This window comes from Pelophylax lessonae (genome assembly GCF_965119305.1).
Source record: "Pelophylax lessonae genome assembly, chromosome: 2".
Lineage (NCBI taxonomy): Eukaryota > Metazoa > Chordata > Amphibia > Anura > Ranidae > Pelophylax > Pelophylax lessonae.
Window position 1 is genome coordinate 568,419,371 of NC_138769.1, and position 17,111 is coordinate 568,436,481.

The following is a 17,111-nucleotide window of genomic DNA, read 5'->3' on the forward strand; positions in this document are numbered from 1 at the left end:
ATAGGGTTTAGGTCTGGAGAGATGCTTGGCCAGTATATCACCTTTACCCTCAGCCTCTTTATCAAGGCAGTGGTCATCATGGAGGTGTGTTTGGGGTCGTTATGTTGGAATACTGCCCTGCGGCTCAGTTTACAAAGGGAGGGGATTATGCTCTGCTTCAGCATGTCTCAGGACATGTTGGCATTCATAGTTCCCTCCATGAACTGTAGCTCCCCAGTCCCGGAAGGACTCATGCAGCCCCAGGCCATGACACTCCCACCACCATGCTTGATTGTAGGCAAGACACACTTGTCTTTGTACTCCTCACCTCGTTGCCGCTACACACGCTTGACACCATCTGAACCAAATACGTTTATCTTGGTCTCATCAGACCACAGGACATGGTTCCAGTAATCAATTTCCTTAGTCTGCTTGTCTTCAGCAAACTGTTTGCGGGCTTTCTTGTGCATCATCGTTAAAAGAGGCTGCCTTCTGGGACGACAGCCATGCAGACCGATTTGATGCAGGGTGTGGCGTATGGTCTGAGCACTGACAGGCTGACCCCCCCACCCCTTCAACCTCTGCAGCAATGCTAGCAGGACTCATACATCTATTTCCCAAAGACAACCTCTGGATATGACGCTGAGCACATGCACTCAACTTCTTTGGTCGACCATGGCGAGGCCTGTTCTGAGTGGAACCTGTCCTGTTAAACCGCTGTATGGTCTTGGCCACTGTGCTGCAGCTTAGTTTCAGGGTCTTAGTAATCTTCTTATAGCCTAGGCCATCTTTATGTAGAGCAACAGTTTTTTTTTCAGATCCTCAGAGAGTTATTTTCCGTGAGGTGCCATGTTGAATTTCCAGTGACCAGTATGAGAGAGTGAGAGCGATAACACCAAATTTAACACACCTGCTCCCCATTCACACCTGAGAATTCGTAACACTAATGAGTCGCATGACACCAGGGCAAGACACTGTGGGGAGAAAATGGCTAATTGGGCCCAATTTGGGCATTTTGACTAAGGGGTGTACTCCCTTTTGTTGCCAGCTGTTTAGACATTAATGGCTGTGTGTTGAGTTATTCTGAGGGGACAGCAAATTTACGCTGTTATACAAGCTGTATACTTACTACTTTACATTGTAGCAAAGTGTCATTTCTTCAGTGTTGTCACATGAAAAGATATAATAAAATATTTACAAAAATGTGAGGGGTGTACTCACTTTTGTGAGATATTGTATGTATGTATGTATGTATATATATATATAAATATATATATATATAAAGAAAAAAAATTAGGCGATATCCATTACCATTAACCAACAAATGATAGTCCAATTTGTCCTGAACAAATGGTATAATTCACCTGGATACAAAAGGTAGTTTCAATGATATGTATAGTTTACTAACACATGTCAAAGATGCAAAATTGTGTTCAGGCGCTAGGATTTGTTTTACCTTCATCATGAAGGTATTTCTTTTGCCTGCTCCCAGGCAAAAGAAATACAATTTTTTTTATTTTTTTTTGCTTTAGTACATGTTCTTTAAGAAAGTGCTGAGCCCAATTACTATTTGTTTGGCAATCCGTTACCTATTGCCCTAGAAAATAGCCAGAACTGTTTTTTTTTTAAATATTCAGTTCTCGTCGACTAATGGAGTCTGGATTTGGCACCTGAACTTAAAGCCTTTGTAACCCTATAAAAAGAATACTTCTGCTCCTTTAAAGCATGAATAATAGCATACTGCTGTTGCAGTGTAATTTGTCCCTTTTTATGTTCTAAAAAAACTGGTTGATCCTGCCTGCTTCTGTGCCCCCCTATGTGAACTGACCGTGTTAATCATGGCTGCTGATACCGTAGTCAGTTTACATGCCTCTGTCATTCCACTGCGTCCTGAGTGTCTCCCCCACTCCCCTCTCCCCCTTCCTCCCTGTCAGCTCAGTCTGTGTGTTGGAGACAATCTGCCCCCCCCCCCCCAGCCTCTATTCCACACTACAATGCATATCCCGATACTTGTATCCTCTCTTTTTATATAGCTATAAAGTACTGTGTGTCAATTTTTTTTTTTTTTTAATTAGAATCACAAATACCTTCTTTCACAGTGCCGCTCTGCTGTCACGTGTCCTCCCTCTGCTGTTAAGTTGATGTCGGTGGGTAATCTTAGCCCCTCCCGCTGCTATCCTGAGGTCAGGGAAGGAAAGTGAAGGGAGGTCACGTGACCGCAGCGAGGCACTGTGAAAGAAGGTATTTGTGGTATAAATTTGGAAAAAAAAAACTGACACACACTACTTTATAGCTATATAAAATAGAGAGGATACAAGTATCGGATATATGTGACTTCACAACTACTTTAAGTCATATTTGCCAAACCCTATTGGAATTTTTGGCTTATTACTACTACCATTTATTTCTTTTGCATCTCTCTGTATTCAGTCACATTAACATCTTGGAGGCAGAAAAGGAGTTCCAATGAAAGGTTTTCCTCTTCCAAGCGTTCCGAGTTTAGAATGGAACAGATAACAGAAAGCTGTACACAGCCCAGCATGTGTCACTAACTGCGGACCCTGCTCTGATTGAGGTCTAAAAGGGGAGTTGTCTGCACCCAGGGCCACCAGTCCAACATATATATTATTTGTACTGGCTTGCTGGGGGGCAAATGTCCCCTGCTGCCAGTCAACTCCATACCTGTTTTATCTTTATTTATAATTATGTAGGTGAACAGTATTATTTTTCCTTTTTTCCTCAATAGATCTGAACCCTAAAATACAAAACTCTAAATTACCCCCTCTTATCCACAGAAAGTTCCAGCCCAGGACAACCTGACTTTTCTTTTTTTGGGGGGGGGGGGGGGTGCCTTTTACAGATGGAATTTTTTTTTTTTTTTGGCTTAAGCAGTTTTACATTTCCATAGTCTTTATGGGAATGCAAAACCTGCTAGAAATAGGTAAAATCCAAGTCAGAAAGAGGTCAACTACAGGCTGTATGCACCTGTCAATGAAGGGTGAATAATCTCAGAAGCATCCTAAGCTAATGCCATCGACACAAGCTCTAAGTCTACTTTGCTTTACTAGTTTCACTTTATTACGAGTGTTCTGTTTTCCCTAGCTTAAAATATAAAAAATAAGCCATGTTATTTTCCAATGAGAGGTCCTCAGAGGCCAGTAAAGGCATGCTCATTGTACAAGGAATGAACATTGACAGAAACAAGCCCTGCAGTTAGGCCCCTGCTAATAAAGTGATCTAGATTTAATGAAATAGAACTGGGATTTTTTTTTTTTTGACTAGCAGAGGTTAATGTAAACACCCTGTGGTGTCTTAAGCAGAACATTTACCGAACATCAAGTAGGCGGACAGGTTTACTTTACACAATACATAATCCTTTGTTTTTCTTGACATTTTACTCAAAGGCAGGACTAAGAAAACCTATGAACAATTACTGGTTTTCTGTGGACCCCACATGTTCTTTAGTCATACACTCTTAACAAATCATTCATCTCCCTTACTCAGCAGATTTGTGCTTTTTGGGGTCAGTGCTGAATGGTATCCTTTCCGGAAGTATTATATCTTTGCTGGCTGCTTCCTTGTCTCATTGATATTTCTTCTTCCTGTGTACCTCCTTCCCAGCAATTTCTTAAAACTAAAGCTTCCAGGAATTGTTTGCTACTCCTATGGTTTTACTTCTGCTCTCTGACCTCTTTCAATTCCACTTTGCTGAGGAACATTCCACACTTACTCCCAGACACACCTTCCTATGGTATATGTTACACAGTATTGCATGCTTTCTTCTTTCATCCTTGTTATGGTGTTGGTGTTCCAGAATCTCATTTGCTTCTTTCATCATTGCAGCCACTGCTATTACTTTCTGTCAACATAACCTGTGAACATTGAAAAGAGAAACTGCTTTCAAGCTGTTTAATGTAAGCCAGAGTTGTAAAATGTATGTACTGAGAGTGGCTAACATTATATTAAACACCACGGGGCACATAAACAACAAACTTAGTTGTGTATATAAAATACTAAAATCTGCTAGAAACTACCATTTTTTTTATCTCGAGGCATAAAAAGTATATAAAAAAACATTTCTAAACAATACTAAAGAAAAAAAAGATTAAGTGAGTATTAAAATATAATGACATATCTTTTTACATGGTTGTTTATCTAGTACACTATAATGTATCAGCATATGAAGAATAATAATTTTGTGAGCTACGGCTTATACACAAACAATAACTGATTTTGGGCATTGACATTATTCATGAAGAAGGATAAACTCTAGTTCAATTGTAAGTTCACCTTTCCTCAAAAAAATTAAACTGCAATTTCCTGGCCACTCCTCTGGACTCCACTGCACATAACTGCCAAGATGCTGTGTGCTGCCAGGGTAGCAGTCCGTATGCCAAAATACCCAGTTCCAGAGTGAGTATCCATCAAAATGCTTGCAATGGAAAGTGTTTCCGCATGACCATGTGACTATGCTGATGCTTCTTTCTTCAGTGACACCTTACCAGATGTGCGTCTCATTGGTCAGCACGGTCACATGGCTGTGCTGACCAATGAGTGGTTGCCATTATGAGCATTATGATGAATAATGGCTCTGGGGCTGTGTATTTCAGTGTTTGGGCCACTACACTGGCAGCACAGGGTAACAAAGGTGCTCTGTGCAGCAGGGTCCACAGGGTTGACCAAGGTGAATTTACCCCATAGGTCTTGAAAGCTTCTGGCAACCCTATACATATATTTGTTTGTGTATAGAAAAGGGCTGGATGTTTAAGTCGAACGTCGTTCGCTGAACACACAAACAATCGCCTGCCGACGAGCAACCCATAAATTATTAAAAAAAAAAAAAAAAAACTACAAGAAAACGGTTTATAGTGCACCAAGCACAAATGTATTGTACCCAAGTATCATATTCCCTTCTCACACTCTATAAAAAAAGTTATAAAAAAAAACCCCAAAAATCCCCAGCATGTCCAAAAGGCCAACAAGGAGAGGCAGTTGCTCACAGGCTACTAAAAGAGGGCAAGCAGCCTCTGTGTCCACAGTGAAAAGTGGTGGTACATCCTCTGCAGGCAGGGCACGCTTGTCCTTTCTTCCTGTGCTGGCCGTGTTTTTGAGCCACAACAAGCAGAAGAGTTGGTGGAGTGGATAACTAAGCTGTCCTCATCCTATGTCACCCAGGCTCATACTAGTTTGCCTTTCACTGCAACTGGCAAAGTGGCCTGTTTCACAAACTCTTTGTCCACAGCTACTCCTTCCGTAGCCCCACCATCATGCACGGAGGAGCCACCTGAATTATTCAAACATAGTGTCAGTTACATACTGCTGGAGGATGCGCAGCAATTTAAATGCTCTGATGTTGGTTCCCAGGCTGAGCAAGGGAGTAACGTGAGCCTAGGGAAAGGGCGTGACAATGACAGACAAGAAACTAACAGTCATGTTCCCCCAACTGCCAGTGATGAAGAGGGAGGGGATGATAAGGTCACTTGGGAGCCAGAAAGAACAGAGGAGGAAAGTGAGGAGGAGGAGGAACAACTCCAATGAGGCAGGATGTCCTCCAGGGGCTGGCTTAAGGGCAGCCTGATTCTGCAAAGCCTGTGAAAGGACCTGAGGATTTGTGCTATCAAGGAGAGGGAATCATTACTAGTGGGCAACTCTTCTTGATCCACGATACAAGGGTAAAGTTGTAGAGCTCACCCTGCCTTCGCAGTGGGAGCAGTGGATGAAACATCTTGAGGACGCCTTGAAGAAAAATTTATGTAACACCTTTCCAGACACTGAGTGGTTACAATTTTCTGGACAACTTTTTTCTGAGGCTTCATTCGGTCACAGGAAAAGCGTTGGAGAATGCAGCCGGCTGACAGATGCCTTTGAACAATTCTTTAGACCTCAGCGCCCAGGGATGTTAGGTTTAAGCCATCAGCAGCTTGTGCATCATATGGTGCAGGATTATCTAGGGGCAAGAACAGACTAGGAGACCTTTTCAACTGAGCATCCACTGAATTACTGGGTCTTGGGGATGGACCACTAGCCAGAACTTGCTCAATATGCAATGGAGCTACTGGCCTGTCCTGCTTCCAGCGTGCTTTCTGAATGGACATTTAGTGCTAATGGAGGTTTTGTGATGGATAAAAGAGTGTGTCTGTCCTCAGACTCTGTTGACCGGCTGACATTTATCAAAATGAATCAGTCCTGGATCAACAGCAGCTATCAAACCCCTGATGCTGATGTAACTGATTGAATTTGCCAAGGATCTGGGATCCCTTGAAGACTGCCTATGCTACCTATCCTATTTCTAAATCTACATCATGCGAGCTCCCAACAAGGTTTTTGGTTTAGGGCACTACCAACAATGAAGGCCTAATTTTTATGCACCTGTTTGACAGGTGCATGTAATTTAATTTTTTTTTTGCAATTTTTAACAGCAGGACCTGTTCCTGCGCCCAGTAATAGTAACAGTGAGGGGTTACAGCTTTCAGGCACCACCAATAACCAAGTCCCAATTTTTTGCACCTGTTTGACAGGTGCATGGGATTTCAGTTTTTTCCCCTAATTTTTTAACAGCAGGGCCCATTCCTGCACCCAGCATAAGTAACTGTGAGGGGTTATAGTGTTTAAGCTTCACCAACACTCAAGGCCCATTTTTTCTGCACCTATTTGGCAGGTGCATTTAATTTCAATTTTTTTTTTCAAATTTTTAACAGCAGGGCCCATTCCTGAGCCCAGCAAGAGTAACTGTGAGGGGTTACAGGGTTCAGGCACCACTAGGGATGGGCAAACGGTTTGGGATGAGCATAGGCTTCACCTTAACACTTGAACTTTCTTGGCACTTAGGGAGATGTTCGCCCACAGAGCGCAGAGTCAATAGGTTGTTGAGGCTTCCCTGCTGAAGCTGAATTTAAAAAAAATGTAATTTAGAAAAAATGGGGGTAAAAACAGCTTGGGGGACCCTTTGGGTCTGGTATGGCTTTTAAAGGGAACCCCATGACAGAATTAAGAAAAGAAACTGCATGGGGTCCTCCCAGGCCTTTTGGGTCAGGTATAGGTTTTAAGCGGAACTCCACGCCAATATTAAAAAAAAGAAAATGGCATGGGGTCCCCCCCAAAATCCATACCAAACCCTTATCTAAGCATGCAGCCTGGCAGGCCAGGAAAGGGGGGGGCGAGTGATCATCCTCCCTCCTGGACCATACCAGGCTGCTTGCTCTTAACATGGGGAGGGTGCTTTGGGGTGCCATGTTGATGGGGACAAAGGCCTCTTCCCGACAACCCTGAGCTGTGGTTGTCAGGGTCGATGGATGGGGGTCTTATCAGAATCTGGAAGCCCCCTTTAACTAGGGGGCCCCCAGATCCCACCCCCCCATATGAATGTGTATCAGGTACATCATACCCCTACCCATTCACCATTTACCAAAAACGTGTCAAAAAGTAACAACCACAAAAGGTGTTGACAGCCCCCAACAACCCAGCCCAGGGTTTTCGGGAAGAGGCTCTTGTTGGGAAGAGCCCCCCAACCCCAAAGCACTCACCCCTCCATGTTAAGAGCCTGTGGATTGGTATGGTTCAGGAAGAGGGGACGCTCGCTCGTCCCCTCCCTTTTCCTAACCTGCCAGGCTGCATGCTTAGATAAGGGTCTGGTATGGATTTTGGGGGGACTCCATGACGCTTTTTTCATAGTTTTTTTTAACTGTATTGCTGGTAGCCGGGAATACATTACAGCCGTGAGCAAGTTAAAATTACATTTTTTAGTTTAGAAATGTTAGTATTGCTGCAGCAGGCTCTATACATTGTACAGATGTGCCATTTTACAGGCAGACTAAGGGGACCCCCAGGCACGATATTTAAAGGAATTTTTTATTGTTTCACTTTGAGCATCATAAAAATCACTGCTCCTTTAAGAACAATCATTTTGAAAAATAAATTTTGCATTGATACATGTCCCCCAGGGCAGTACCCATGTCCCCATACACTTTTTATGGCAATAACTTGCATATAAGCCTTTAAAATAAGGACTTTTGATTTTTCATGTTTGTGTCTTGTAGACTTTAATGGAGTTTGCATGTTTGTTAGAACTTTTTCCCTGTTCGAGATGTTCTGGTGTGAACCGAACAGGGGGGTGTCCAGCCCATCCCTATTTGTGTGTAAAGAAATCTGACCATCATCATCCAATCCATACATTAGTTAGATGTTCATTCATGGTGATATCTGAGTCAGATTACAAGTATAAAACCACAAGTGGGGTGCTAGAGCCCAGACTTCACCACTTAGTGATGTGCTGATATATCGGAGAACCTGACAGGTTTCCCCAATGTCTATAGAATATTAACTAGACTTTGGGAGCTTTGGGCTCCTAGCTAGAATTTCTAAATCCAATCCTAATAGTAATATCAACATCACTATCAGCAGACAAAGTCAGAACTAGGAGGGGAATTGAACTGAATGAAGAGAAACTCAGGAATAGAGTTGGCTAAGGCAGACTTTTTCTCAGCTCTAAAAAAATTTAAAAGTCAGCAGTTACAAATACTGTAGTTGCTGACTTTTAAGAAACATACTTACTAGTTCATGTAGTCCAGCACTTTTTTCCCCGCTGCCAATTATTTGCTGGACCTCAGTTCTCCGATGCCGCCAAAGCAAGCTGTAACTTGCTGATGTTTCATATCTAGCTCACTGCTGTGAATGCACAAGGGACAGCCATGCATTGAGACTGACCTTGCAGTCTCCGGGGACATGTGATGTGTGTCATGTCCCAAGAGGCTGCAGACAGCAGGGGGGAAACAGGCTGAGTACATGTCATTCTTGCTTAGATGCAAATAGAGTTAATAGCAGCGGGTAGCAGTTACAAATACTGTAGTTGCTGACTTTTAAGAAATACACTTACTAGTCCATGCAGTTCAATGCTATTTCCCCGCAGCCGATTCTTTGCTGTACTTCAGCTCTCTGATGCCGCCAAAGCAAGCTATTACTTGCTGATGTTTCATATCTAGCTCACCGCTGTACAACACACAAGGGCCAAAGATGCATTGAGACTGATCCTGCAGCCTCCTGGGACGTGTGATATGTGACGTAAACCAGGAGGCTGCAGACAGCAGGGGGGGGGGGACAGTACACATCATTTTTGCTTAGACGCTAATAGAGTTAATAGCAGTGAGTAGCTGTCAAAAAAGGTGCCTGCTCCCAAAAAAAACAAAAAAAAACTGCAAATGTACTAGATGCTGGGGGAAGGAAAATGATAAGCTCCACTTGTCCTTTTGCTTGAAGGTCAGCTTTCAGCTCTCTCCTACCTCCAAGTCAGGTTAGAGTAAGGAAGGACAGGTATTAGCTGGTCAGATTATAGAACAAGCCCAGTTAAATATGACTGACTACATCCATCTTCCCATCAATTTTAACCATCTTCCCTGTCCCTGCTGAAGAAAAGCAGGCCCAAACCATGATGCTGCCACCACCATGTTTGACAGTGGGGATGGTGTGTTCAGGGTCATGAGCTGTGTTGCTTTTACGCCAAACATAACGTTTTGCATTGTTGCCAAAAAGTTTGATTTTGGTTTCGTCTGACCAGAGCACCTTCTTCCACATGTTTGGTGTGTCTCCCAGGTGGCTTGTGGCAAACTTTAAACAACACTTTTTTATGGACATCTTTAAGAAATGGCTTTCTTCTTGCCACTCTTCCATAAAGGCCAGATTTGTGCAGTATACGACTGATTGTTGTCCTATGGACAGAGTCTCCCACCTCAGCTGTAGATCTCTGCAGTTCATCCAGAGTGATCATGGGCCTCTTGGCTGCATCTCTGATCAGTCTTCTCCTTGTATGAGCTGAAAGTTTAGAGGGACGGCCAGGTCTTCGTAGATTTGCAATGGTCTGATACTCCTTCCATTTCAATATTATCGCTTGCACAGTGCTCCTTGGGATGTTTAAAGCTTGGGAAATCTTTTTGTATCCAAATCCAGCTTTAAACTTCTTCACAACAGTATCTCGGACCTGCCTGGTGTTTTCCTTGTTCTTCATGATGCTCTCTGCGCTTTAAACGGACCTCTGAGACTATCACAGTGCAGGTGCATTTATACGGAGACTTGATTACACACAGGTGGATTCTATTTATCATCATTAGTCATTTGGGTCAACATTGGATCATTCAGAGATCATCACTGAACTTCTGGAGAGAGTTTGCTGCACTGAAAGTAAAGGGGCTGAATAATTTTGCACGCCCAATTTTTCAGTTTTTTATTTGTTAACAAAGTTTGAAATATCCAATAAATTTCGTTAAACTTCATGATTGTGTCCCACTTGTTGATTCTTCACAAAAAATTGCAGTTTTATATCTTTATGTTTGTAGCCTGAAATGTGGTAAAAGGTCGAAAAGTTCAAGGGGGCCGAATACTTTCGCAATGCACTGCAAATGAGCATGATTCTATAAGAGGCATGTGATTTAATTTCCAAGTAAACTATATACAGGACTGTGTGGGGGTCAGGGTAGTAAGTTTGTTAGGATGTTAACAGAAGTGCACATGGGCCTGTGTGCAGACAAGGAATTCCTGCCAGTAACTAGTGTGGGCCTACAGATCAGCGCATCTTCATATGGACACGTGTTGCGCGAACATAGGTGTGCACCAGTGCATGGTACACGCCCACTTTTGGAACTGGTGCCATGTGCCCTATTTAAATGAAGAATTGGTATCTGACAATCGCTGGGTGATCTTCAGCTACCCTGTTATCTGTGCTCCTGTGTTTCTGATTTTTTGTTACCTGACTACTTGTTGCTGACCTGGCTTGCTCCTCACCACACTCTGTGAACTCCTGATCTCGACCTTGGCTTGTTGTTGACCACACTTCCTTAAGCATGACATTTTATTTGCTTAAGGCTTAGTTCACATATATGTGAATTGGATGCGTTTTGAACCGCATCTGGTTTTCTACTGAAGTTGTTCACATATCTGCAGTGTATAAGCAGTGTGAATTTAAAAAGAGACCTGTGCATCTTTTGAGCACTGCGGTGCAGTTCAGATGCAAATTTCAGACTCATTGCCTTCTATGGGAAAGCTTCTAATTCGCACATGTCATCAGTTTTGAACACGAGTTGATAAAAAAAAAAAGCAGCTCAGGCCCCCCAATCCATACCAAGCCCTTAGGTCTGGTATGGGTTTTGAGGGGAACCCAACACCAAAATTAAAAAAAAAAAATGGCATGTGTGCCCCCCAAAATCCATACCAGACCCTTATCTGAGCATGCAGCCTGGCAGGCCAGGAAAGTGGGGGGGGGGACCAGCAAGCACCCCTCCATCTGAACCATACCAAGCTACATTCCCTCAACATGAGGGTGGTGCTTTGGGGTAGAGGGCTCCACCCTAAAGCACCTTGTAACCATGTTGATGGGGACAAAGGCCTCTTCTCCACAACCCTGGCTGATGATTGTGTGGGTTTGCAGGTGGGAGGCTTATTGTAATCTGGAAGCCCTCTTTAACAAGGGGGCCCACAGATTCCCCCCCCCCCCCCCATCTGAATGTGTATGGGGTGCATTGTACAAACTGTCTTACATTGTGCAAAACACAGACAGGTTTTAACAAGTCCTTTATTAAAAAGCAATGTCCCTGGAAGTAAATCCAGCATTGGTTATTAGGGACGCTCCTAAAATTTGCATCAGAACCTTATCTAAATTGTAGCTGAACCTCTGAACAGCTACTTTGAAAATTTGCAGTGAAAACTGACCTGAAATTCGCACCGCACAATGTGTGAACCTGGCCTAAGTGACACATTTCACAACTAGAATTCAACACATAAAGATTCTATATACCTTTGCTGCCAGCTCCACTAAAAAAATATGAAATCCCTGAGCTCTATGAAGGACACCCTGCCTTTAAAGCTTTAGATTTTATACAGAATCCAAACAGTTTTACTTTGTGAAATGAAAAATGTACTTTTCAAACATTTTCAAACATCTACATTCCCAATGTGAAATAGACCTATTTTCCCCCAAATGTAATCAAAACAATTTGTAAGATCAATAAGGTGCTTTGTTGATGGGTGGGGACTTCAATTTCATCCCAGATAATGCTCTGTATTCTTCTACTACTCCCTGAAAATCCTGACCATCACTTAATCACTTAATCCCACCTGTCAAGAATGAATTGTTAATATAGTAAATAATGCACTATATTATGACTATATTAACTATGCACTACATACAATATACTTCCTACTCCAGAACTGATCTGTTTCTCATGGACAAGTGGACCCTTCAAAATATGTCAGCATCTACTGTAGAAAGTAAGACATATTCACACCCCACACTGATCACTTTTACTTTGGAGGAGAGCCCTAACCCCACTATTTTATGGGTACAAAATTTGGCATTCTGCTTAGTAAAATGAAAGGAACACATGGGATAATTCTGTTACACACTAACATACCATGTTTTGGTCAAGAAACTGCTAAATAATCAATTAGAAATAGAAGGAAAAGATCAGGAAAAACTGTTAAATTAAAATGGATTGCATTTCACATCACTACTGATATTTGGTCAATCAAAATGTATTCAGATTCATAAAACATATGTTGCTGAAGCACAGACTTTTGCATAATACAAAACACTGTTAAAGGGTAACTTCACTTTCGTGGGGAAAAAAATCTCAAATAAAGAAAAAACAATATAGCGTATACAATTGCGACACAAATCATATTGTAATTGAATGTTATTAAAAAATACCTTTCCTTTTCAATCTGCAGCTGTTGTAATTTTCTGAAAATGCAATATGGCTACCTGGAGCTGTTCTTTACAAAGAATGTGTACTGACCACACCCCAGAAACATCCTTACCTGCTTGTGTGATTGGCTCACCAAATTTTCCCAGAAGTCTGTACTAAGATACAAGTCAGATTTCTGGCATCCCCTGCAACAAAAAGGTCATTTTGGGTGAGATACTCCCCATAGGAACACGTCTAAAGGGATGCAGGCCCAGCAGCTTTCCTCATTAGAGCCCTGCAGCTGCCACAGCTGAAAGATAATTATGAAACCACTCCCATTAGACCCACTCAACACAGAGAAACAAACAATGATTTCTTCAGAATAACAAAAGGTAGGAATCTGCAACAAAGTTTGTTAAAAACCCAGCACTGTAAAGAGATCACCCAGAGGGGAATGTTTTTTTCTCAACAAAAGTGGAGTTACACTTTAAGCAATGGTTTCTGACAACCGCTATATAAAGGTACACTAGTAATGTAGTGTCTGTTGGTTGGGACCACAGTCCACAGTGGAGAATTCAGGCATCTCACCCAGAGGTGCTGAAAGATTCTTCATGTAACTCTGCAAAGAGAAAAAAATCGGACCCAATGGCAGTGAGACTGGTAAGTATACGTACTCTTCAGTAAGTCACTTTAATGGGTCGCAGATGACCGCTACTGTGTAAACAAGTATTTCGCAAAGTTTCTAAAATGAGGGGCTCCATTACAATAGCCATTGCTCACCAAGTACCTCCAAATGTAAATAAAAAATTGTAATACTTTTTTTGCATGTACTCCTAATAGAACATAATAGGAGTACTGGACTGCTGAACAGTCCCTTATTCATTATATTTCAAACCATTAAAATATTTCTAGACCCACTTTAAAAAGTTATTTGCCATTTTCTAAAACGTCAGCCTTTAATCTGAAATTACCTAAATAATCAGAAGTCCTTAAACTTGTCACAAAAAACGCTGGTAGTATACTAACCTCTGACTGGGAAACATGGGTGTAAACCAATCCAATTTATAGAACATATAAACACCACAGGATTAAATAAAGGTCTTAAAGAATTTTCCCATCTATGCTGAAGAATGACCATCTGACCCTCTTGAGGACATGGAGGCTCAAGACCAAAATCAAGCTCAATACATTTATCTGACAAAAGACAGAAAGATGAACATTTATCAACCACCAGCAAAGCTTCACCCTTATGAGGGATGGTAAAATCATGGCTGATGTTACAGTATATAGACAGAATAGCAGAGAGCTGATCCTGATTTCTTGTTATTTCAGCATGCTTCCATTTGATCAGCCAGATCATGGTTTCTGACAGGTATCCAAGGAGAAGAACAGCCAAAGCTTGTTGATCACAGGCATGTAGATCATTCTGCACTCCTGTGACCAATTTTCATCAGCCCGTTGTCCACTGACGTCACAGAGCTGGTCTAGGCTCTGGAAAGATTGTGACCATATGGTCTGGATCAACCCAGATGCCTGAAATAGTACCGGGCTCAGCCTCTCAGCGAGCCCGGTACGCAGCTCCCACCGCCTCCAAAGCCCGGTGCTCCAGTGAGCGTGGGGGGGGGGCAGAGCAGAGAGACGGTGACTGGCGGTCACCAGCTCTATGCTCAGGGAGCACTGAGAACCAAGTGATCAGCAGTGTTTGATCACTCGGTTTTCAGCCTTAGAGGACAGGGGACAGATGCAGCATCAGACCAATGCTATATCCACCTAGGTATATATGCTTAAAAAAAAAAAAATCTCATACTTCTCTTTTAATATAATGTTAAAAAATGTATTTATTATTGGTACTTATATAGTGCTGTCAGTTTACGCAGCCCTTTACATATATAGTTTACATTCACATCAGTCCCTGCTCTGAAGGAGCTTACAATCTAAGGTCCCTAACTCACATTCACACATACTAGGAGCCAATTAACCTACCAGCATGTCTATGGCGTGTGGGAGGAAACCAGAGTACCTAGAGGAAACCCACACAGGCACAGGGAGAACATGCAAGGTTCATGCAGGCAGTGCCGTGGTTGGGATTTGAACTTGCAACCCTAGTGCTGCTGAGCGGAAGTGCTAATCACTTAGCCAATGTGCATGTTCTCTTTATCCAGTATGATCTACCCACTCACCCATTGTGGTCTCCATAGCATAAATGTGGTTAATATTTAATATAGCCAGCTAAATAATAACTTTTAGGACTACTATAATAAATTTCAGCATCATCTTTTTACTTTATGGCTTTTTTCACTATCCGACATATGCCGCAGATAGCATTCCAATATGATCATTCCCATTAAAGAAGTACCAATTGCATCCTTATGTCATAATGTCAGTTTTCATTAACATAGTTAGGTAAGCAAGCCTTTGTGTTTAGACCTTTAAGGAGGGAAAGTTCAGAATTCAGACATGACCCCTCCAAAAAAATGCATAATGTTTATGATCTGCAAACTCTGCTTAACCCCTGTCTTGTGAATCAATTTGAATGTGCTTTGAAATATCTAGTAAAATATTTGCACTGCACCATACAGTAATTCTCACAGCTTGAAAACTCAAGCCAATGTGTTAATCACACGCGTAAGCTATAGCAAGAATGAAAATAAATAACCCCTGTATTTTTATGTGCGCCATGGGAGAAAGGAAAGACTTATTTATTTAGAGATTCCTCTTTGCAGCATTAATGCCTCTCAGGACAAAGGGACCGATCCACTTAGGGGCTTGGAGAATCTTAGAAGGTGTTTGAGTTTGCATAAGAGGATATCCTGGGCAGCAAAAGCCACAGCAATGATTGCAGCTTCAGGATCATTTCCTGAAAGCAAAGGCTACTATCAAGTGTAAAATAGCTCATGCCACTTGCAGCAGAGAATCTTCGCTAACAGCTGGGAAAAAGTTTCACTAGATCGCAGGCAGTTCGTACAGCATATTTAGAGGTAAGAAAACCTTTCCATGATATTCTTACCATGCCCAGAAGAACAGACTACAAGATATGAAACTCAGACTCTGTTAACATAGAATATTTGTTGAACTGATAACACTGGGCTCTTCATGTTGATAGTGTCCCACAAATTTTAATTCTCCTAAACTGTATACCTGTATAAAACCTAGCACTGTGTTTTCAGAATGGGAATCATAATTTGATAAGGGATACCTTTACTAACTTGCCGAAATCTGCAAACTATCCAACAGCAACAACTATATATAAAATTTAAATAATTTTACATTTTACATATCTAAAAAAAAAAAACTTTTAATAGGGGTTTATTAAAAAGAAAAAAAAAGGAACGACCATTAAATGTGCATTTTTCTTACTACAATCAGAACTATATGGATTTAAACCTAAACTGTATGTTTTATGCTTATATACTTAGCTTATTCATGATTAATCCCTTTTATTATGTGTAGCAATTCATAACAACCAATCAGAATTTACTCTGATGGAGTCAGAAAAGTGCAAATTAATTCTAATTTATTTATCAGAGGCCAGCTCTCCTGCCTTGCAGCACCAGGGTGCCCGGTTCAAATCCTGGTCAGTACACTGTTTGCTTGGAGTTTGCATGTTCTCTTTGTGCTTGTGTTTTTCTTCCTACACTCCAAAGACATGCTGATAGGTTAATTGGATCCTGTATAAATGTGCCCTAGTGTGTGTATGTATGCATGTGAAATAGGGACCTTAGATTGTAAACTCCACAAGGACAGGGACTATGCGATATGTAAATTGTGCGAGCTATTTTTTTATTTCAGGTACTTCTATTGCGCTGTCAGTTTTCACAGTACTTTACATATATATTACACATTCACATCAGTCCTTGTCCTCAATGAGCTTTCAATCCACAAACAATTTATAAAGCTATATAAATACCTGAATTAAACAAAATAATGTGTTGGCATGTAGGCTGCTATTGCCGACCTTCTCATGAAACATGCTGGTTACCTGGCAGTCTCTGGAGTCAATATGGGTTGTGTTACTAACCCTGAAACAGCTTGCAAAAGGTTAAGTCTGCACTGAGCTGAACTTAGATGTCCAATATCGTTATCAGCTATCTTCTATGTATAGGTTGTGTGTAGTCCAAATCAGGTATTACAGCCTAAGGTGACAACGCTGTGCCTCAAGAGATACAATGCAGGTAGGTATCGTTGTCTCCTTAGGGCAGGCAGTGTGTTACTGAAAGAGTCACCAGGTGAAAAAGAAGGGAAAAAAATCCTGAAAAAAAAAGGGATCATCTAAGCTGCAATATTTTACAATTGTATGTTTAGGTTTAGATATGCTTTAACTACAGAGATAAATCATTTTGCCATATAGCCATGTTTTCAATCAGCCAGAGCAGACTAATTGATATGCACTTAACCACTTAAGCAACAGAAGATTTTACCCCCTTTCGACCGGGGGTATTTTGCGATTCGGCACTGCGTGACTTT

The 17,111-nt window shown here is 41.6% G+C and overlaps 1 protein-coding gene across 1 annotated transcript in view; it reads left to right on the top strand.

Annotated features, from left to right (window-relative positions):
* Positions 1-15,372: 15,372 nt before the first annotated feature.
* The window catches only part of ACKR5 (atypical chemokine receptor 5), a 37,341-nt gene continuing 35,602 nt past the window's right edge, over positions 15,373-17,111 (top strand). Inside the window, exon 1 of the mRNA XM_082245598.1 lies at positions 15,373-15,625. The gene's annotated coding sequence lies outside the window, so the exon portion shown is untranslated. The remainder of the gene's footprint in view (positions 15,626-17,111) is intronic.